The sequence below is a fragment of the Gallus gallus genome, chromosome 3 (genome assembly GCF_016699485.2).
Source record: "Gallus gallus isolate bGalGal1 chromosome 3, bGalGal1.mat.broiler.GRCg7b, whole genome shotgun sequence".
Classification (NCBI taxonomy): domain Eukaryota; kingdom Metazoa; phylum Chordata; class Aves; order Galliformes; family Phasianidae; genus Gallus; species Gallus gallus.
The window spans coordinates 19,676,751-19,697,875 of NC_052534.1; the positions used below are offsets into that span (position 1 = coordinate 19,676,751).

The 21,125-nt window shown below is 39.4% G+C and overlaps 1 protein-coding gene across 23 annotated transcripts in view; it reads left to right on the forward strand.

The window, feature by feature from the left end:
* Positions 1-21,125, forward strand: part of ESRRG (estrogen related receptor gamma) — a 384,103-nt gene that overhangs the window by 36,249 nt on the left and 326,729 nt on the right. Inside the window, exon 1 of one of the 23 annotated variants that reach the window (XM_046938783.1) lies at positions 9,430-14,581. The exons of the other annotated variants lie outside the window; for them this stretch is intronic. The gene's annotated coding sequence lies outside the window, so the exon portion shown is untranslated. Of the gene's footprint in view, positions 1-9,429; positions 14,582-21,125 lie in introns of those variants that run through there. 23 annotated transcript variants of the gene reach the window in all.

Here is a 21,125-nt window from a genome sequence, read left to right on the forward strand (position 1 = left end):
TCAAATACTGCCTGGGCAGACCAAAAATAAAATTTTATCACTCATGCTGAATCACCCATATTACGGTGTCAGCGCCATGTCTCAGCACACAGCTTGCATTCCCTGTGTAATACTACAGGGTGTGTTTGAGCATCCCAGCGTTGCTGACTTTTTTCCACAAACAGTGTGATCTATTCCAGGATTACCAGCGCTACCTATCACATGGAAACACAAGACGATGCCCTGTTCTTTGACACTAAAATGTGGCCTGCTGTCAGCAAACTGTGGACTTTAGTAGGTTAAGACAGTGAGGAGCTTTTCAGCTTTTTAGTCCTTTGCTTCTGGAAAGAGAGTTACACAGCAAGGTACAGTTCTAAAATGTGGTCATTTTTAATACCTCTCCCTTGAGTCTTGCTGACAGATTGGGAGTGCGGAGGACGGGAGGAGGCAAAACAGACGAGCTGAAAAAAGGATGTATGCGATACATTAAAGTAGAGCAAAACAAAAATAAACAAACTCATGTGAACACAGAGGGGGTCTGTTTTAGGGCCATTCTTAACTCCTGCTTTAGATGGCCTGTGGTGAAAATCACTAGATAAAATAGATGCTATTTATGTCTTTGAACTGAATTTACACAAACTAACTCATTAGCCAGCAGCTCTAACTGGCAAGAACACACAATAAATTTCAGTAGAATTTTTCCTTTTTTTCTCTGAACAATGCTATTACTATTGTAAACCTTAAAAAAATATAAATAGGGAGCTTTGACATGCATTCTTTTTCATACACAGTTTATTTCTGTTAGTTTTCTTGTTCAGGAGCCCACAGGCACTGATGCATGCTGAATATCATTTGTTCAACAATGCTTTAAAAATCAGAAATGTAGTCCCAAGTCTGACACTTTATAGGTATAAATTTGGAATTTATCTGCTCTCTTTGAGGAGTTACTGTGCATTTCCTCTCTTGGAGTGTGGATCAAAACTTATTTGACTGAGCAGTTTTCTGATTTGAGAATGTAGATGAATGTTATTATGTTTTATTGGCTTGCGCTGCACTCGGTACTGATTTTTGACAGCTCATAGTGAAAGTAAAACTTCGAGCTTTTCATATTTTTTTTGTTCCATTTCGGTCATTTGAATTTTGTAAGGAAACTCTGCTTCTGTGATGATTTCTGCAAGCTCGTCTCTTTCTGGGGAAAGAGTACTGCTGACTTTTGCCTGTTTCTAACACGCTCTTCATAGTTTTCTGTTCACTTCATATAAGATAACACAGTCACTTCCACTTTATGTTGATGATTGGCAAATCTATTTATTCCTTTATAAGCAGGAGAGAATAAAAGCTTTGAAAAGAGGCGTTTCCAGTTTGATTATTGTCTATTTTCTTACTGTAGCAGTAAGGAAGATTGCATCTTATGAGAAGTATTGCTTGTAGGAATAAATAGAGCAACATAGGTGCATTGTGAGCTATTATTTTTGAAAAGAGTTATTAGAACAAGGCTTTAAAAGCAGTAAGTGCAGAGAAAATGAAGGAAAAACTTCCTTTGATGCATGTCTGCATCTTTCTGTGGCAACTATAGGAAAAGTCTGCATGTACCTGAAGGTAGAGATGTAGTCAAATGGAAAGAGCAAGTGCTTGAGAGTCAGGAGCAGTGGTCTGTGTTCTGGCTCTTACCCTGTCTGCCCGCCTCTGTAAAATATTTTGAGACTTCTGGTTGAAAAGCATTACAAAAGAGCTAAGTGTTACTTAAGCCTGCTTAGTTAGACAGTGGGCTTTAGTCTGCATTATTTTTTTGTTTATGTGTTACATGAATAGAGTGCAAAGCAGCTAGGAGAGCCTTTTGTTCTTGTACACTGGCTCTTTCCTTTGGCCTCAATTTTTCTGGCTTAATCACATGTTCTTGAGTGGCAAGGCATGCAGCAGCTATTTGTGCCATAAGGAGTTGCTTAAATAACGAGGATATTGAGCCACGAAAAAATGAGGTTATGGGTACCTCTGGAAGAATACTGATCCACTCAGCATGAAAGCGTGGGGAGAGAATGGGTACATGCTGTCTCATGGGTGTTCATGGAAGTGGTACTTCTTCAGTGTCCTGCAATGTGCTTCTGGTCCCTTCTGCTGAAAGGCTACTTCTGTCCTTTCTGGATGGTGACAGGAGACGATTAGTCTAGCAGCTTCAGAGCCCCATCCATGGCAAACCAGAACCTATTGCTTTATTACTGTATGTGCTGCTTGAAACTATAACCCTTAGGGCAGGACTTCCAAGCTATTGCCATCATAGAAGGATCTCTGGTTGTGCAATGTGATGTCTGTATCAGATTCCTCTTCTCTGCTGACAGTCTGTAGAAGACACATTTGGCAGTTCAGGCAGTGCATACTGTCAAGGTGCTTGTTTTACCTTCTCCTCTTGGCTCTCCTCCTCCTCTTGGTGGCAGGCTGGGTTTCTCTGTACTGGTACAAAGTGGCTTGCTTAGTGCATAGTGTAGCTGGGGACCCTGTGCTCTAAAAAAAAAAAAGTCTGTAACTGCAAGTGAAGAGTTCTAAAAACAGATTGCTAATCTGGAAAAATTGTGTGTTTTGTGCTAGAGGAAGTCTCTGAGCCACAAATAGATGGAAGTTAGGAAGAGTGGTGTGGGGAATTATCACTATATGCCTGCCCCATGATCTTCATTGAGTATCTGCTGTTTGCTGCTATCCCAAACTATCCAGAAAGCTTAAATGGACCTTCAGTGGTCCAGCAGAACACAGATGACCCTGAGTATGTAGGTGTGTGTGTGTGCTTGTGTTCAGCTGAGCAGACTTTGGAATCCATACGGAATGTACGATACTGGGGACATTGACTACTTGTATACATAATCTCTTTTCTGATAGCTTCTGTAGAGGTAGTGTTTTGTAGCTGTGTATGAAAATGCTGTTGATTGCTCCATATTTGAGATACAAGAAAATTCAGCATGCTTATTTATCTTTTGTTGCTTTTTTTTTTTTCTGTCTTCTGTTGGGAGAACTTAAACAAAATTAGAAATGGGGTAGAATTACAAGACTTCATGTTTGCCCAAATGCCATTTTTATCTAATATAATTATTACTTTGTTTAATTCACTTGTTGACTAGTCCGCAGATGTAAGAGTAAGACTAAACCTGATGCTAGATAAATAGTCTCCTGTAGCACCAAAAATCGAGACTGGATGCTTGTACTGCCTAAGTCTCACAGAATGGAGGTGACATTTAAGTGTGGAACATGAACGTGCCCCCTTCGAAAATGGAAGGATATTATGTTATCCTTCAACAGAGTGAATTTGCCTACTCATTTTAAGGAATGGTTCCATCTCTGAATCCTAGGAAATTCTCAAAAATGCTACTTAGTTATTTTGTAAACAGAATTGTCTCCAAAATATCTTTGTCTAGAGTTTCCACAATTCCTATAAATGCTTGATGCATGATGGATATTTTTTATCAAGCACCTGCTTTCTTTGCCTAGCTCAGTTACGCAGCAAGGTTGTTTTTACAGTACTAAGAAGTGAGCAATATATTCCATATGCCACCAAGCTCTGTAAAGAATCCTGCTGATGACAATTTCACAGCTGCTGAGAAATAGGCCAAATCTTCCCCATAAAAAGACAGTAAGGAGAGGAATATCTGCTCCATTGGGATTGGCCACGAGTCCTTCCCAGCTTCTTCCCTCTTGAAGGGAAATTCTCATGCTTCCAAAGTATTTAACAACAGATGGTGGCAGAAACCAATTTCTATTGCAAACCCATTTGGTCAGGAAGTATCAAAAAATGTTTTGGAATTGTGAAAATGAATTCTTGGCTACTGGGGTATCAATGAGAATGAGACACAAAGCAACTGCTGAATAAACTCAAGAGCCTGGCTGGTCCTGAAAGTAATGGCTATGATCAAACATTCTAAAAATTAAAACCTTAATGTATGTAGAGGCTGGGCTAGACTTCAGAAGTGCTACAGGTATTATGGTGGTTATAAAAAAACCAAGCTTTTAATTTCTGGACACTGATTGCTTGACCAACAACCAAGAAAGCAGCCTTCAAAATATGCAGAATGACCTCCAGCTGAGACAAAGCTTAATATAGCTCCTACTGGCTTAGTCAGGTGGAACCTTCCCTTTTGGCTCAGACGATTTGCTGCCCACAGACCATGAAAGTCCCAGGGCTCTGGTAACACACAGAGGGACACAAAATTACCGCGGACACAGCCCAGGCCACTCTAGGAATTGGTTACAGCCAGTGAGTTGCGTGTGTCTGCAAGTTGCTGGACACAGCAGGTTCCTCTCTCTGGTGATGTCTGTGGCTGACCAAATGTGTCCTTTTGGAGAGGGTTCTGAAAATATAATGCGCTTCCTTTTAGATGTGTACCATAGATGAGTCTGTCTGTGCCATAACTCTTCAAAATAAACAGCAACATGTTTTTCCCTCCAGCATTTCCATTGCAAATCTTAGCTGCTCATATATCTCCGTATGTTGAAAATGGTTTGATAGAACTTCCCATAGATGTGGGACATAAACGGTACTCACTGAGCTATCTTGTTTTATGTATTCTGTTAGAAATGTATACCAAATTATACGGTAATGTCATGTCACCAGAAACACAGAGCAGATGGAAGTATCTTTCCACATATTGACTCATGTTACTCTGATGAAAGGAATTTGTTTCTCCCCTTCTGTCAAGCCTGCTAGCCTCTGGCAAAGGATACAACCCTCAGCGAGAAGAACTTTACCAATAATGTTCAAATGACCATCTGATTTAAATATATTAACATTGGCCACAATAGTTTGGAGGAGCTGATCCTATCTGTTGTGTTTGTGTAACACGGCTAAAAGCAAGCAGCCCTGTTGCAGGCTGAGGAGACTCCAGGGAATTAACCCCTAAGGAAGTAAGTCCGCAGCTTTTGTAAGGAAACTACACCAGCTTCCAGATCCCAATATCTGTTTATTTGGGAAAGTTGATGTCTTGGGCCCTTTGGAAACTAATTAAACAAACAAACAGAAACCCCACAAGTGCTAGGTATCTGTATTTTCTATGTCTTTTATATAAAAAAGAGCCCATCCAATAACATGGGTTCTAAGTTCCATATTTTATCTACCAAAACCATGGTTCACAAACTGATAGTGAAATCCTGACTAATGCAGTAAGTATAGATTTGCCGTGAGCAACTAAAAAGCAGCTTCCCTCTGCATTTCTGTTTGTTGTGTGTGGCATTTGCCTTGATGAGAGTGCAGTTCTCTGATTGAAAGCATGTGAAACGGAACTCAAAAGCGAGCCAGGGTAATCAGTAACTGACTCACCTTCTGGATGTGACAAGTAATGAACCAGTCTAAACTTGCCTGGAGCTTTCTTTGGGACAATACCCACAGGGGAAACCCTCATATGCTCAAGTGAAGCGTTATCAAATGGGCCCTCTATTTTCCCCAAATGCGAGCTCTTTTCTGCCTTGTTTCTAACCACCTGAGGACATGTAACTGCTGATCTCAGCATCTTAGCCAACATTTGCATCTTGGGGCTTGAGTACAAGATACTCAAATCCCCAACACAGCCTTTTTTACGAAAATTACATATGCTTTTTTTTTGTTTCTTTTTCCTACTTTCCTGCTCCCACAACCCGGGAAACATTTCATCTGCCCTCACTGGGATTTTCACGTTTGCAAACCTCTTTAACCAGCATTTGGCTCTTTCCACTTTCTTACTTTGATTTGGATGAGTGCCTGAAGCACCTGCTAATGGCCTGAAGCATTCAAGCCGAAATTTGCAGTTCGTGTACCACACACATTCAGACTGTTAGCACCTGCCTTCTGGAGCACCTGCTATGCTATGTGGGCATGAGTTTGTGCTTCACAAAAACACCTCTCTTAGGTTTTGTCCTGCTGCCGCCCGTTCTCTGTCTATGCCATACCCTGGTCTTCAGCTTTTCTTTCAAGGTAGTGTCGGTATTGGTGCAGTTGTTGTAATGCTTCAATGAAGAGCATCTGAGTGTTTCCGTGTATACAAAGGAACCAGGCATGATACAAAGGTAAAACAGTCATTATAGTGATCATAAGCGTTTCATTGTGCTGTTCCAGGATGGACTTAACTAATTTTTAAAAAAAGCTTTTACTGTTTACTGGGAAATGTTGAACTTCGGATGCTGGTTGAAATGAGTGTGTTGGGCAGTGATGGCAGGAAACAAAACTCAAATGGAAATTCAGTATTCAGGATATGTGGGAAACAGCCTTTCCACTTTGCAGAGGACCAAAAGAAGCTTGAGAGACCTGAGAACATTCCGTCCTTCCTCCTGCTCCTGCTGCACTTTGAGAGTGTTTTACACACTTTTTCATATAGATACTTCTGATGTGTAAATATAGGGAAGGCTGTTAGAATTAGCTCTGTACACTGCATTTCTTGAGAAAATCCTCCTCCCTGGCAAGGGAAAAGCCTTATGGAAGATCAAAGTACAGGGTATTAGAAGCAATGTCTTCCAAAAGACCTTTTATTTTGATTTTGCCTTCAGAAAAATTAGCTTTTCCCAGAGTTTTGGTTGTCTGTGCTGAGGTTAAGATTTGGATTGACCTTCTTTTTCCAAAAAGGCAATTATTTTCACCGTTAGAATCACACTACTAACAGTTGTAAAAGAAGTCTAAGCAGTGGCTGGGTATTTGCCCCTAGATTACTTGCAGTCTCTTTTCAGGAAGGATCATCCTTCCCTCCACCACGCTGTGTGCTTGATTCTGTCCTCCATCTCCTTTCTACAGTAGCACCATGCACGATTTCCCATCGGAGGCTGCTAAGAGTTTCCCTATGTCCTTGTGTTGTAAACTTGTGCTTCTCTCCAGCAGTGGCATCTGCTCCTGCAGAACTGGACAGGGAAAAGGCTGTTCTTTCCTCCTGGCTTTCATCGGGTTGCCTCAAAATAACTCTAATTAATTTTGTGGAAAGGAGAGTTTACTTTGCTCCCATGATGGGGTTGCTCTTTGTGCAGATCTCTTGCATGCTATATTTAGGTATGTTTTTGGAACGCCATGTGACCCGAATCAGATAACTTCTGAACTACTAATCATGTCTTTGACACTGACTCCCTCTGTGGCTTTGGGGCATTTTATGGCTTTCTTATATCCACAATGAAAACAGAAGTGCTCACTTACCTTGTGAAAGTTGTTGCCAGTGATAACAGATACCTAAGACATTGTTTTAAATTAAATATTTTATTATTTCTATTATAACTGTATTGTTATTGTTTCTCAAATGTTTAATTTCAGAAAATAATTTTCTGCTATTGTAGTTTTTCTTAATGGATCTCTGTTCCACTATTTCAAAACAAACAAAAAATGCTTATGTTTGTAGATGGAGATAGGGCAGAGAGAGAAAAAAGTACTCTTATTTCCTGCCCCACACAATCTTTCTTCCTTTGTTTTTTTATCTGGCTGATGCAAGTAGATAAAAAGCTCAGACCTATGACCTGAAATGTTTCTTGTTGTGTTAGCTGTGTCCCTTTTCTTAAGAGGGGAAGTTAGTTATCTGCTTGGTTGTTCTTTTTTTTTTTCCTGATTCTTTGAGTTATACAGCTAGACTTGTAACCTGTCATCATCCCTTGTTCAAGGCCACTTGAGCCGGGGCAGCATTGGCTCCACATCCAGCGTGGCATGGGTCTGAAGCCTGTCATGCACTGTATGACATTGTCTCTTTGTTGCTCATGTCCACAGTTGCTACTTCTTGTCTTGGATACTTGGCTTTGCCTTTTTTTGTCCCGAAATCCTTAAGGCCTTTTGAAACGCAATTGGATCAGTAGGTCTTTTTAGTCTTCAGTAGTTGTGCAAAAGTTTGGTTTGACCATTTGGTCAGTCAGATAAAGAACGGTAGAAATTGTGAGGATACTTCTCATCCTTTAGGAAGCAGAGGACGAAGAATAGAATCCTTCATTATTGCAAAGCAAATTTATGAAGTCTAATTATGAATACTTGCATTTCTTTTTCTTTCTTTTTTTCTCTTTTTTTTTTCTGAAGAAACTCTTCTCCAAAATGAAATCCTTTGTCCAAGTGCTTATTCTTTCCCTCCTACTAGTAATAAAAAGTAAAATAATATATACAATAAAAATCAGCTTTGAGGAAAAAGCAGATAATGAAATATCTGCCAAAGACTCTGCAATATGTGTCTGTCAGAGAAAAAGCATTCTTATATTTGAATCTCTGAAATGTAACTGCACCAGGCTAGTTGGAGAAAATTTGTTTGAAGATGTATTACGTTCCACGATCAAATGGAAAAAATGGCACCTGTCATCATATTTAGAAAACAGCTGGGTAACATGGCGAAGTGCCACAGTCTCTTTTCACATGGCCTTTATGCTGAAACCATCCAAGCTCCATTCTCAGCAACTGGAGAAACCCTGTGCCTTTAAATGGTTACAGAAACATCTACTTAGGGGCCAGCTCTTATTGCAGCAAAGCCTGCTTCTGATGCTTCTAATTAGCAGTTAATGGATTATACTTTACTTTTATAACCCACCCAGCAGGCACTCTTCTATAGTATTTTTCAGCTATTTTTGGTAGAAGACACATGCATTTGTGCTGCTCTTCATGCTGTCATTTTAGTCACACAGAAAATATTAGGAGTAAATCTCTATCTGAGACTATTTTAGCACTCAAATGCTTAAGTCCAGTTAAGCATTTCCTAACAGTTTTCTTTTCTTTTCTTTTTTTTTTATCTTATGTTTTAGGAAAAAAACCAACACCAAAAAACCTGTAATGTTCTAATTGGTGTGTCTGATCTAGACTTGGATGCTGACTCTCCTAAATAGATACATATTGTTAATTATAATATGCATATACCTCATGAAAAACCTAGGTTTTTAGAATTTGCAAGCACAGTTCTAATATCTATTCATTTAGGAAAAATATTCATCCTTCTGAACACAGTATGCTTCGTGAGTTAGGTGGGCTTGTGGGAAATAATAGTTTTTATACATAATTTGAATTTAAATAGCAATGACATTGCTAGTATTGAAGGTTTGCTATGGTGTATGCGTATGTGCATACACATATGCATATACAAAGTATATATAGTATATGTTTGTTAGTATGCATACAAATCTGTGTGTGTCCACATATAACCGTGTTGAATATGAAAGATTCTCATATTTCACCCTCGGGAAATTAATTCTGGTGCCAGTTTCAAACAGGACACCAAAATCACTGATGTGCCTGTGACTGATCTCCTGACTGGGGGTCTTCCAGCACGGCACGGCCTACCATGGGTTAGGCTGGGACAGGAGGGGGAGCTCTCACTGCACCAGCCAGGGAAGGGGAGGACAAGTCACCCAAGGCGAGAAAAAGAGAGACCACCAGCTGCTCTCAGGAGCAGGGGTGATGTGCCCTCACCCTCTGGCATCTGCTCTGGACTCTTCACCAAAATGGAGAACTGGGCTTCTTCATCCCTTATGCCAATAACAAACAAAACAAAAACAAGTGTACATGGGGAGGGGGGAGGGAGGTGTTTCAGATGGTAACTAATTCTGGGTTATATCCATGGCTTAAAGCAAGGGAAGTGCAGATTGCAAAGCTCCCCATGTAAATGCATGCTTTTATTTTCATCCTGAGGCAGCATTGTACTTGTTAACTGTAAGCCTGACACTAACCAGTAAGGTCATGTGAAAGGTAACAAACCTTCAGTTTGAAGTTGAGATGTAAAATGCCATCCAGAAAAAATGAGGGAACCAGAATTGTTTTTTACAAAGGGAATCTTGCTAAGAAATGGAAAGGAGGAAAAAGGAGGAGTTGGACTGTGGTATTCCATGAAATAGCTCTTTCAGTGAAATGCGATGGGATGATGGCAGCTCACTTTCTGTCCTGGCTTTGGAGAAGGATTTTCTTGGGCAATTTGGGAAGGAGGCCAGAGACAGGTCTGTTGGGCAGTCCCAACTCCCTGCTGGGACAGGTCCTCACTGCTGGATTCTGTTCAAGCTTAAAGCGAGGTTGTAGTTAAGCTTCTCTGAAATTATTTCATTTTTACTCATATGATCAAGCAAAGCTGTACTGACATCCTCCAATGTGCTGTTATTTTTCCCTTAAGAAATATGGGAGCTTGAGGAGATTGCAATATTAGCGTTTGTTTTTTTTGTTGTTGTTGTTGTTTTTTTTCTCCCAAAGTTTCTGCAGAGGTAAAGTCCATCTTTTCACCTGGTCAACCTCATCACAGTGCATTACCAACTTAATCTGGGGTGTAAAACAACTGCACGGTTAGCCTTTTTCTGACCTCTCCTTGAGGTGTTGGTCAAAGTACGTGGCTACCTAGAGCTGCATTTCTGACCTTTGCACCAGAGAGAAGGAAGCAAGGCTGAGATACCACCAGTTCAGTGCCAGCGTCCTGAGATCTGCATCAGCCAGACCTCTAGACCTCCAATGCCTTTTGCACTCCCCAGTTTCATCCCTTGGCAGGCTATGCCACGGAGGTGTGAGGCAAGCTTCTGCAGTAAGTGAGGTTATCAGTGAGAACTTCATCCAGACAACTGTGGCTCCTTCAAGCGGAGTTGCCCTTCAGCGGAGTTATCAGAAAGTCAGCGTGGGAAGTTCCCCAGAAAAGCTGAACTTTGATGTTGGCAGTCAAGACATATTCCAAATTCTTGAGAACAGGTTTTTTTTCTTTTTTTCTTTTTAATTATATGAAGTGCAGGAGACCTGTGAACAGGGTATTTTTAGATTGCACCTTCAAATATTCACTATCATGATATGACAGCAATTAAAATTCTAATTCTTAGAGTTTTTTTTTTTTTAAAGAAGTATACAGTAACAGCAGAAAGTTTGATGAAGAGCAGCGTGCCTCTCTGCACAGAAATTCTGCTCTTGTGACTAAACTGAACATCACTCGTTGCTCTCAGTTGGATGAACCCTTTTTGGAAGTTCTTTTTTTAAAGCTAGCAGATTGGACTTCTAATTTTAACTCTTATGGTTTATAATTAGAAACATTTCCAAACTTGTTTACAAACACCTGCACTTGACAGTGTGTGTCTGCAATTTTAGAAGGACTCATTTGTCACTTCCAGTGGGGGTTGAGAGGGCATCTGAGTTCTTTGTGTTTGTACAGTTACTTTCAGGACACTGGAACAGAAGTGTGTTTTTTGAAATAAGATCACAAGTATATGATATTTTGAGAGGGAGTTGCATGCATCTGATCAGAAAGTAGGTCTTCATGACTAGTTGTGGATTATTTCAAAGTCAAGATTGTTGTTGGTTAGTGGTCATTTGGAACAAAACTTGTATGAAACTGTCATGCAGAGGAGAAATTCCGGTAACTAATTTTAACAGTTTGGTCTCTGTATTGGAAATGGTGGTGCACAGGCTTTCTGCATTTCTCTCTTTAAGGACGTTTCTTTCTTTCCAGCTGTCCTTCAGAATTTATTCAGAAAGAGCTTGATATAACTTCAGAATTCATCACTGAGTTTTTTTGTTTTTTTTTTTTAATTTGTTGGTTGTTTTTTTAGTATGAAATTAGAAATAAATTGCTATACATAAAACAAAGCAATAGAGCATGCTTCCCATTGAGCTTGAATAGGATCTACAAGTCTGTATTCATCATCTTTGCAATGGGGTAAATTCTCTGTTATTCCATGACCATATATGCAATTAGCCTTAAATCTAACAGGTTGTCAAAGCATTTTATTAAAAAATTCTGTGGCTCCTTGTTATACTATTTACACCTAATTTTAACTGCATCAGATAGGTAAACTATGTTGATTATCAGTTTTGAGAATAATAGGAAAGCTTCTGCTGGCTACAACTTCATGTAGCATGGGAGAGTGGCAGGAAGAATGCTGCAAAAGTGCTTCAAGGATACGGCTGTGCCAGCGGTAGGCCAAGCAGACTTTGAGCAGAAGTGGCATAAGGTGTCCTATTGATTGCTTTCTGTTCTTGTTGTTACTAATTAGTAGGAAAAACTCCAGTTAATTAGACCAGCCTGTTTGGTGATTGTGTCCTCTACTGGGGACCATGGGCTACCTTTAGAGGAACTCAAAAGGAGGCCACAAAGCAAAACGGTTTTCCTAGTTTCTGCTCCTTTGTTTCCTGAAAGTACAGATCTGGATTCTGATGAGGAATTCATGTTAATGTCAAAATACCATGCCCTCAAAGGTGCTTATTCTCTGCACATTTTGCTAAGAGCTGATATAAGTGGAATTAGGCACCAAAATACCTTTGTGTAGGCATGGTATTGGAAGTTAAACCTGAGGCCTGCAGCAAGATTTTGTGCTTGACCCCTCTGCAGAGCACACAACTCAACGTGGGTCTGTTCCAAATTGCTTACAAGTAGATAAACAGACAATTAAAGTAAGATTTTGAGTACAAACAACATTGTTTTTTAACGAGGAATGCAATCAGTAAATCACTGTGGTCATGTTAGGTGTATCCATATTTGAAAATTGCAGGAAATAAGATTTAGAAGACCCAGTGCTGTATGAGTCGCAGCAGATGAGAGTTAGGAACACTGACACTTGAGAAATTGCTAATGATACAAATATGACCATAGAAATGAAAATCAATTAGAATTTAACACCACTCCTCACCTAACTAGAAGCTTATACTTTATTGTGAATTCTGTCTGGAGATAGCACTTTCCAAACTTATGTGCTGAGAGCAATGTCACTTCATACCAGTGTTATCAGTTTTCCTCTATTTTTGTTTGTTTGTGTCAGCTCTGTACCCACTTTCCTAAGTGTTAATATGTAGAAATGTTTCCAAAAGGTTAGGGGAGGCTCAAAAGCAAGAACCATGCAAGTGCGGATAGATCCACCTATCCAGCAAAGCCTTAAAAATATGCAAAAACTTCTTTGATGCCAAAGTCTCATCTGACTGTGAAGTTACTGACAAGCATTCTCGAATTGACGTGATAAGAAAGGCAGACCTCTGCGGAGTGCTTGTGCAGCTATTTGATCTCTGCAAGCCTGGCCGAGTCATTGGTGTGAGCCTTTGGGCGAACTGGAGCATATAGTGTTTGTGTGAAAGATCAGTTCTCAGGATAACCTTCCTGGCTCCTGTAGGGAACCAGCCCAGAATCAGCTCTCCTTTGGTGTAGTTAGTGCGTTTCTTCCATAAAAAGTGTTAATTGAGATAAATGGAGGAGTCATGAAAAGAAAGAAAAAGGGCTTATAGTTCAGTTTTGGTTCTTCTCACAGCAACTCTAATTTCAGACAAAGTTGATTCTCTGCACAGAGAACCATGTGGTGTAAATGAATAGCTTGAGTCGCGGTATGCATGATGTAGCAGCATGATGTGAGGATCTGGACCCATACCAGGTACCTGGGCATATGAAGGTAGATATTTACCATCACGCACTCTAAGGAGGAGAAGCTCCTGAAGGCAATATCTGGTTGAGGTTAGAGATCATCCATGGATGCTTGAGTAGTGCCAAAGGAAGTCAGTGTAGTTCCCCAGCTCATGATGTCACAGCTGCATCCACAATGCTGGAGCACACTGCAGATCCAGGAGATAGGGATCCTTTATTCACTTTTCCCACAGTACACAGCTAGCTGTAAACCAGTTTTTAACAGTCCATAAATAGATGTGAAACATGCATTCTCCATAGAAGTAGAAGGTTAAAATGATTGTTAGTATGACCTACTGAAAATAATCAGTAGCTTATCTTTTTGTAGCATCTTATTACTGGTGAGTAAGATGCTAAGAAGCTGTTTGATACTTTTGTAGTAATACCATGCCATAAAAATATGTGTGTTTCATTCTTAAAGGGAGTGTTACATGCCAGCTGTGCTCGGGGTAAAGAGATGTAAGGCAAATGTGTATGAAGTTAAACTGCTTCAGGATAACCTGACTTGGGTTAGCGGATAGTTAATGATAAATTTATTTTTGTGACCTGTCTGTGAAGTTTTTGTATACTAATTAGAACTTATTTTGAGGGTAGAGCATGTGAGCTTGTAACCCCTTGTCCCCTTTAAGAGAATGGAAAAGATAAGGGGTTTTTGTCCTGGAGAGTGCAAAACCCATCTTCTTTACATAGTAGCACATAAATATGTGTATTGTTTCTGAGTAGCTTATGAACACCTCAGCTTACATGGAGGTGCTTCTTAAACTGGCTCACAAGAGTACTTGTAGCTAGCGAGGATGCTCAAGAACAGAGAGCCCGGAAAGAAACTGAACTGACTCAAAGCATAGTCAGAGTTTTTAACTTTATATAATGTCTTTTGCAATTGAGTAGAAAATTGCCTGTATGACAAGTGACAAGACCTGTTGTGTAAGTAATCCAGCCGTAGTGCTGTTTGGTATCTTGCTTTTCTCTTCAACATCTCTGCAATTTAAGGCTTGAAGGAGTGAGTGCCTGGTGCAGCTTCTGCCTGTCTCCTCGGTAAGTAATTCGAGTCTGTCTTTCTATACAGCCACTTTCCAAACTGCTGAGCAAAAAGAAGGAAATGTTTCAGAGTTCTTTTAAAGAGAACTGCTAATCAATTTTTCTTATTATTTTATGCCCTGTGATTTTTACACCACCCCCACCAGCTGGTTAATCATGCAAAAGCTGAACACTTCATTAGCCAGAACATGTTTGCCCATGGGCATTTCTGTAGTAAATTAGTTCTTTCTATTTATACAGGTAAGTCATGGCCAAAAGTCTTTAAGGTGCAAAAGGTAAGGCTTAGAATTAATTCTTTTTTTCTGAATTTTCAAGAGAACTAGATTTAACTTTGAATGCTGTTGATCTGAAATTACTTTTGCATTAAAGATAGCGTGGATATAAAACATTCTCAGACTGGTGCAAAATACGTTGTATCTCTCTGAATCTCTAATGTGGTCTTTATTGTACAGCTTCTCTTAAAAAAAAACAAATCAGCAAAAACAGATGGGCATGTCCACCTATGTATATACACAGAATATACATCCGTATGCACAGACTTTGCTTGTTTGAAGGGCACGTGGCTTATTGACCACTGTTTTTCCTTTCTTATTCTGTGCCTTTTAAACTATTAATTGAAAATATGTGGTTTGTAGATGCTTTTTTTTTTTCCCTCAAATCAAATGGTACCCTCTGAAAGCCTAGTTTAGCTCGACAATGAATTTAGCTTTCAGGCTTTGGCCATCGCAATATTGTTTGAATGCCACCATTTCCTGCAATCAATGTAATTTTATATCTACTTGGAATAGAAAGTCAAGATGGTGATTGCCTTAATTTAACTCAGTGTTGGATTCATTAAGGAACAGATCCTGAATTCCTTTCAGATCAAAGTCTGTCTTGATTTCAGCGGAGCCTTTTGGTGCACAAGGTGTGCAGTATTCTTCTGAAATGTTGTCATTGTGACTAGTGAATAAAAACTAAATGTGCTGCTAAATTTAGGCTGTTGCTCATGTCAGCTTCCTTTTCTAAATGATGGTAAGTGCATTCCATAAATAGTATGCCTCTTATGTTGTCATATCTCTTTGGCTTGCTTTGCAGTATTTTACAGGATATTTGCAAATGAATTTTGTGTTCAGTAGGCAGAGGATGAAAATAACACTACTCACTGGGACTCCATTAACCCACAGCTAATGAGGAACCATTTCAAGGGCTGGATGAGTGTAATTCAGATTAGCCTGTGTGCCAGGCAGCTCTGCTCCTGCTCGGAACCGCACCGTGCCTTGCTCTCGCGTGGTCGGGTGAGACAGAGCCCAGTGCAGCCGCTGGCACAACACGCCTGCACAAACTGGTGTCACCTGAATTTTCCAAACTCCAATTTCCCTTTTGGAAGGTAGGAGAGAAGAGGGGAGAGTTGGGGGGAGGAGGGGGTGCTGTGTGTGCACATAGGTAGGTGACGATGATCTTGACCTCCCTTAGCAAAGTGCTTTGAGATGTAATGAAATACTCCACAGACTTGTGCTTGCTCGTTGATAGCATTGTTACTTGTAGAAAAGGGTACTACATGATGACAGTAAAGGTGGTCCAGACTGGCTCTTAATTAATTTTATTTTCAAAATCTATATTAGTAACTGTCATGAGGGCACCTGGGCACTTTACATCAATAAAATAATCAATTCAAAAATGTGTAGACCAGAACTCTGTGTTCACTAACAAAACTCCTGTTCTCTGTGATGACTAAAGGTCAGTCCAAGGCTGGCCAAGCAAGCAGGACTCGCATTTCTGTGCCTCAAAGCTTGCCAGGTACCAACCCTGGCTGCATACTACCAGGAGCAGCTTCCTGTTGTCCACAGCCTTTGCGGAAAATATCCCACTGCTGGCCGACCACTTCGAAGCCCCCTCGAAGCCTCTGATTGATTTCAGGGCCAATGGAGAAAGTAGAGAAAGCCTTGTTCAGAGACTGGTCCCTATTAAACATGTGACTTTACCAGTGGGCAAGAAGCCTACTGAAATGAAAGCAATGGAAACTCAGGAGAGCTGTGCTGCTGGTGCAGAGGGAGAGAGAGCTCCTTCTTAGGAGCAGGCTAGAGGTCTCTTAACTGAAAAAACCTTATTGAAGCTAAATGGTACATTATGCAAGCCTAGCAAATTCTCTGGGAATATAATGCTTTCCAGTATTTTCTTAACCCATGTTAATATTTCATGATACCTGTGCATTAAGGGCCAGTTCCTACAGTTTTTAAGTCAGTTTGGAATGCTAAAATTGGCTTTATAGACTTTTTAAAATCAGTGCTAGTAACTACAGGTTAAATTTCCAGTACTGTTTAGCATGTTGATGATATAAAATCAACTTTTTGTCTATTTTTTCATGCATCAAATGTGTGCATGTAATCAAATGTTTCAAAGCTTCATTTTATTTATTTGTATTAGTAAATCAGGAGCAATAATCCTACTTTACCGTATATGTAAATGTGCAAACAATGTTGAAACTAGAAGATCTTGGACAACAATGTAGTTTTTATCTGTGAAATAATAATATATTTTGATGTCTCGAAATCCAATTGAACTCAAGCTGAGCTTGAAAATCCAAGATCTGATTCAGGAGACTTCATTTCCATCTGGCCGGTGGGTAGCAGGTGTGTGGTGTGCATGTTGTGGAGGGTGGGAGAGGGGGGATTGCAGGGAGCAAAATGTTTCTCTTTTCCTCTAAAGCTTTAATTCCAGGTAACATAGTGGTCTGGGGACTCCCTGTGGTTTAAGTTCTTTCATAATTGTCAACATCCATTGTTGGTCTCCATTTCTAGACAGCGTAATGTTGATGGTGAATGGCAGAAGCATGCAAGTCTACAGTATTATGAAGAAATATGATGTTTTCTAATTCTTTACATTTTTGTTTCCAGTTACACCCAAAGCTCTTTGTCTGGGAGGGTGCATTTTTACAAATTGAAACATACGTGATTCTTTAAGACTGAATGAGAAGAATTCCATTGTGGCTTGGGGTGTCAAGGTCTTTTTGAGAGTTGCTCTGTTTTCTAACAGCAACACAGTGAAAGTTTCATCTTTTTGTTTTAATGAAATTCAGAAAATATATTGTTTCTATTTTTTTCCTATTTCTATTTTCAGTAGATAGCATTCCATATTTTTGTCTTACTGCATTTTTTTAGTCTTTAGAATTATTTTAACAAGTTATTGGATACCTCAAACAACTTTACTGCTACTACTTTATTCTATATAACCTTCAGAAACTTGTTCCAGCCATTCTCATTTTCCTCTTTCTGCTTTACTTTCTTCTTCTTTTTATCAGATACTGTCAGTTACCTCTCCACCTGTGAGGTTTAAGAACCTGTTCTTCCTTGACTTCTGGCATTAGCTATCAAGTCAGCTTCCTTTTACACTCCCATCCACTTTCCCTTTTCAAAGTTTTAAATATTTCCTGTTCCTTTTATTTCTCTTCACTGCTGTGAAACTCCACACTTGAAAATCTTTCAGCACATGTACTTTTTATGAGAGTCAGCATGTAAAGCACTACTTAAGAAGATACGTAAGCAAACCATCACTCTTCTTTTCTAGTTGTTTTTGTTGTTGTCATTGTTGTTGTTTTATTTTTTATTCTTATTTTATTTTTTAATTAATGCTACTGCAGTAGATGTCACGTTTCCACCCTTATTTCATGGTTTCAGGTTTTTGTGGTGAACTGACTTAACTCCTAACATAGAGTGCAGATGTGTTGCCATGGAAAGTCCATCTGTTCTGACAGACAAAATGAGGAGTGTTTCTCTGGCCATCAATGTAAAGATCTTCCTTGTATTTTTTTTTTCTTTATGGAGTTAAATGGAAGAGGTCATCCCCTTTGACAGAGATTTTTTTTCTAGCAACAGGGATTTGCATGAAAACATTTTTTATTAAGCAAGTCATCCATACTGCACCGTAGGCTGTTTGAGTGTAACAGTATGTTACAGTCTACAAAGTTAATGCAGTTAATATTCAACTGAACTTTTGGGGGGTTGCTAATCCCTAAGGCAGGCTTAGCAGAAAGGGCAAACATATTTATAGCACTTTGAATCAGACTGCAGTGAACAAGTAAGAGTATGTGTTATACCATGCAAATGTTATACAATTTCAGGAAAGCTCAGTGCATAGTCATCTTTTAATAGTACTTAGGTTGCTGAAGTACCTCGTGTGTAAGCAAGAGTTTTTTTGTTCAGTGGACTACAGGTCTGTTGAAATGAGTGTCTGTGAGAGGTCTTGAGATTTCTGTTCTAGCGATAAATTCTGCTAGTTCTGAACAGATTTATGGGCTGTTTAATTAGGAGCTAACTGTATTCTTTAAGCTCTGTCATTTGTATTAGTACTTAATGAGATTTCATTGGACCTTCTCACATATCTGACTATGACCAAGTGCGGGCAGCATTGTCAATAGCCTCTTCTACATAGATCACTGCATCTTACTATCTTTGTAGAAATAAGGAAATCACTTCTGAGTGATCTTTCCTCTGAAGCAGGAGTATGGCATTGTTTGGAGTTTGCTTTGGTTGAGGCTGTAGGTGCATTGGGCAGAAGAGAAGAGGATTGGGGCACAAGGTGCAGGAAGTCCACAGAGAGGCTGAAGGGTTCAGACTGAGAATGTCCAAAAAGGAGGGTCATGTTTCCAAGGGGCAAAACTCAACATATTTATGTCATGAGCACAACTTGTGATGAGTGCAAGGTTTTATGGGAAAGCATGTGAAGGTCTGTAAAGCTAAAAACCTGTGAGGATTCAGAGAAAAATAACCTGGATTTTCCCCAGAGTTTGTGTGCTATATTTGGTCTAATAAATATGATGTTCATCAACTGATAGTCAAGAAAAGTTATTCGTATATTTTCTTTTCTTTATAGAGGGATGAAATAATCTATCTGCAAACTGTATGATACATGTTTAAGGTAGACTTTTGTTGCCATGCAAACATAGAATACAGGTCTAGTTATGTGGCCATCCTACTCTAAGAAAATATACATACATATATATTACATTTTGGCCATCAAATCATTGATTTGCCAACTTGCCTGCACCCTCTCCCTTTCCCTTTTGATCTGTATAAACCACACTGGTCCTTTAGGGAAAAAAAAAATCCTACAAAATTATTTGTGTCAGAATTGTTACGAAAAATGGAAATATGAAATAATGTAGATAAAGGTTTTCAAATTTATTTACTGTATTTTCAGTTAAAAGTAAAATGACTGGAGTAACTTAACATTATCTATTGGAGTTGTTAATATCTGAAGAAAAAGAAAATAACTGCTTTATTACATGCAAAATTTCAAATTACAGAATATATTAAAATATGAGCACAAAGGTCAAAAGCTTCTCCCAGAGAAGGATGGAAATTAAATGGGAATTTGGGCTAAGCGTGTTAGGACACACTGGGTCTGTAACCAGTGCATATAGATGTGGCTGACGCCAGTGTGGGGTTCCTTTGATTCCTCATTGTGAACGTCCTCAGTTCATAGTTAGATCATGTAAATCTTAACCAAAATTCACCCTTATGCCTCTGCATCTGTAATGAGACTCCATAATATTTCTGTCATTTTATTATATATTAAATACAGACATGCATAGTAAACCCCACAGATTATGCTGGTGAAGGTGTCTTGGATCTTACTTACATATCCTGCAGCCATCTTGGAGCTTAGGAATACACAAAACCAACTGCAGCTTTATTGGGAACAGAGAGAGTTAACACTCCAGCAATGTTAACTGTGATAAAAGGTATGTGTGTGTGTTACTGTGCTGTACTATATACATTTATGAGCTCTTTTTATAGCAGCATTCCCAGTAGCACTCCCAGGAGCGGTCCAGGTCCAATCAGGACTGGTATGCTGTTGTGCTAGGTGTTGTTCTAATTCATGTGTAAATGTGGAGTGGTTGCTGCCTGGAGGATATCACAGTGAAATTACGAACAATATAAAAAAAAAAGGAAAGGAGGTGTTGAGGAGAAGGAGGGCAGTGGCAGTGAGATGCACTTGCCTCATCAGAATTGCTGTATGTACAGCCTGATTCCAAGTGATGGACATGTCACTTATGCCTCCTCCCTTCATAAAAATTAGCTTCCTTTCTTTAGTTTGTGTCTTAGTTATTTAAACAGAAATGTAGAAAGTATGAAACAAATTATTCCTCTGATCCTTCTAACCTCGTGTTCCGTCTAGAGCCATGAGCAGTCCTAGATGCCTCAAGAAAAGTCGTAAGAACCTCACAATGGGCAGACATGAGACATGGGATAATCTTCTCTCTACATGGTCTTGTCCTAATCTTTCATTATTTGGGATTAATTTAATCTTTGAAGCATGAGGTTTAAAAAATATTTGTTGCTCTTCCTTCTCTTCTATCCACCTTGTTTAAAGTATGAAATATCCTCCCAAGCTATTGAGCTGAGCTCTGTTTTCGGGATAATCCTACCTATTCCTTGGTGTGCTGGCAAAATTTGAAGCTTGAGAACTACTGTAGTGGCTTTGCTTTGCTTCCTTTTATGCTGGAAGACACTGGCAGGCCCACCTCTGTAGAGAGGGCACATTGAGCACGTACGGCCTTTGCCTTTCTATGCCACTGTATGTCAGATCTGTGGCTGGATTTCTCCCATGTCTTTGAATTTTTTAAAGGTGAAATTTACTGTAACGCACAATAGGAAATATCCATAAATAAATCTGAGAATCTTTATATTAATTTCTTCTGCTAGCTGTGTACATATGAGCAGCTTGCTATTTGCATATGAGAATCTTATGATAACAGTGTCAGGAAGTGATTTGTTAATAATCAAGTTCTCAGAACAGCTCTAAATCCGTAATTGATGTAGGTCTGGATAAAGCAAG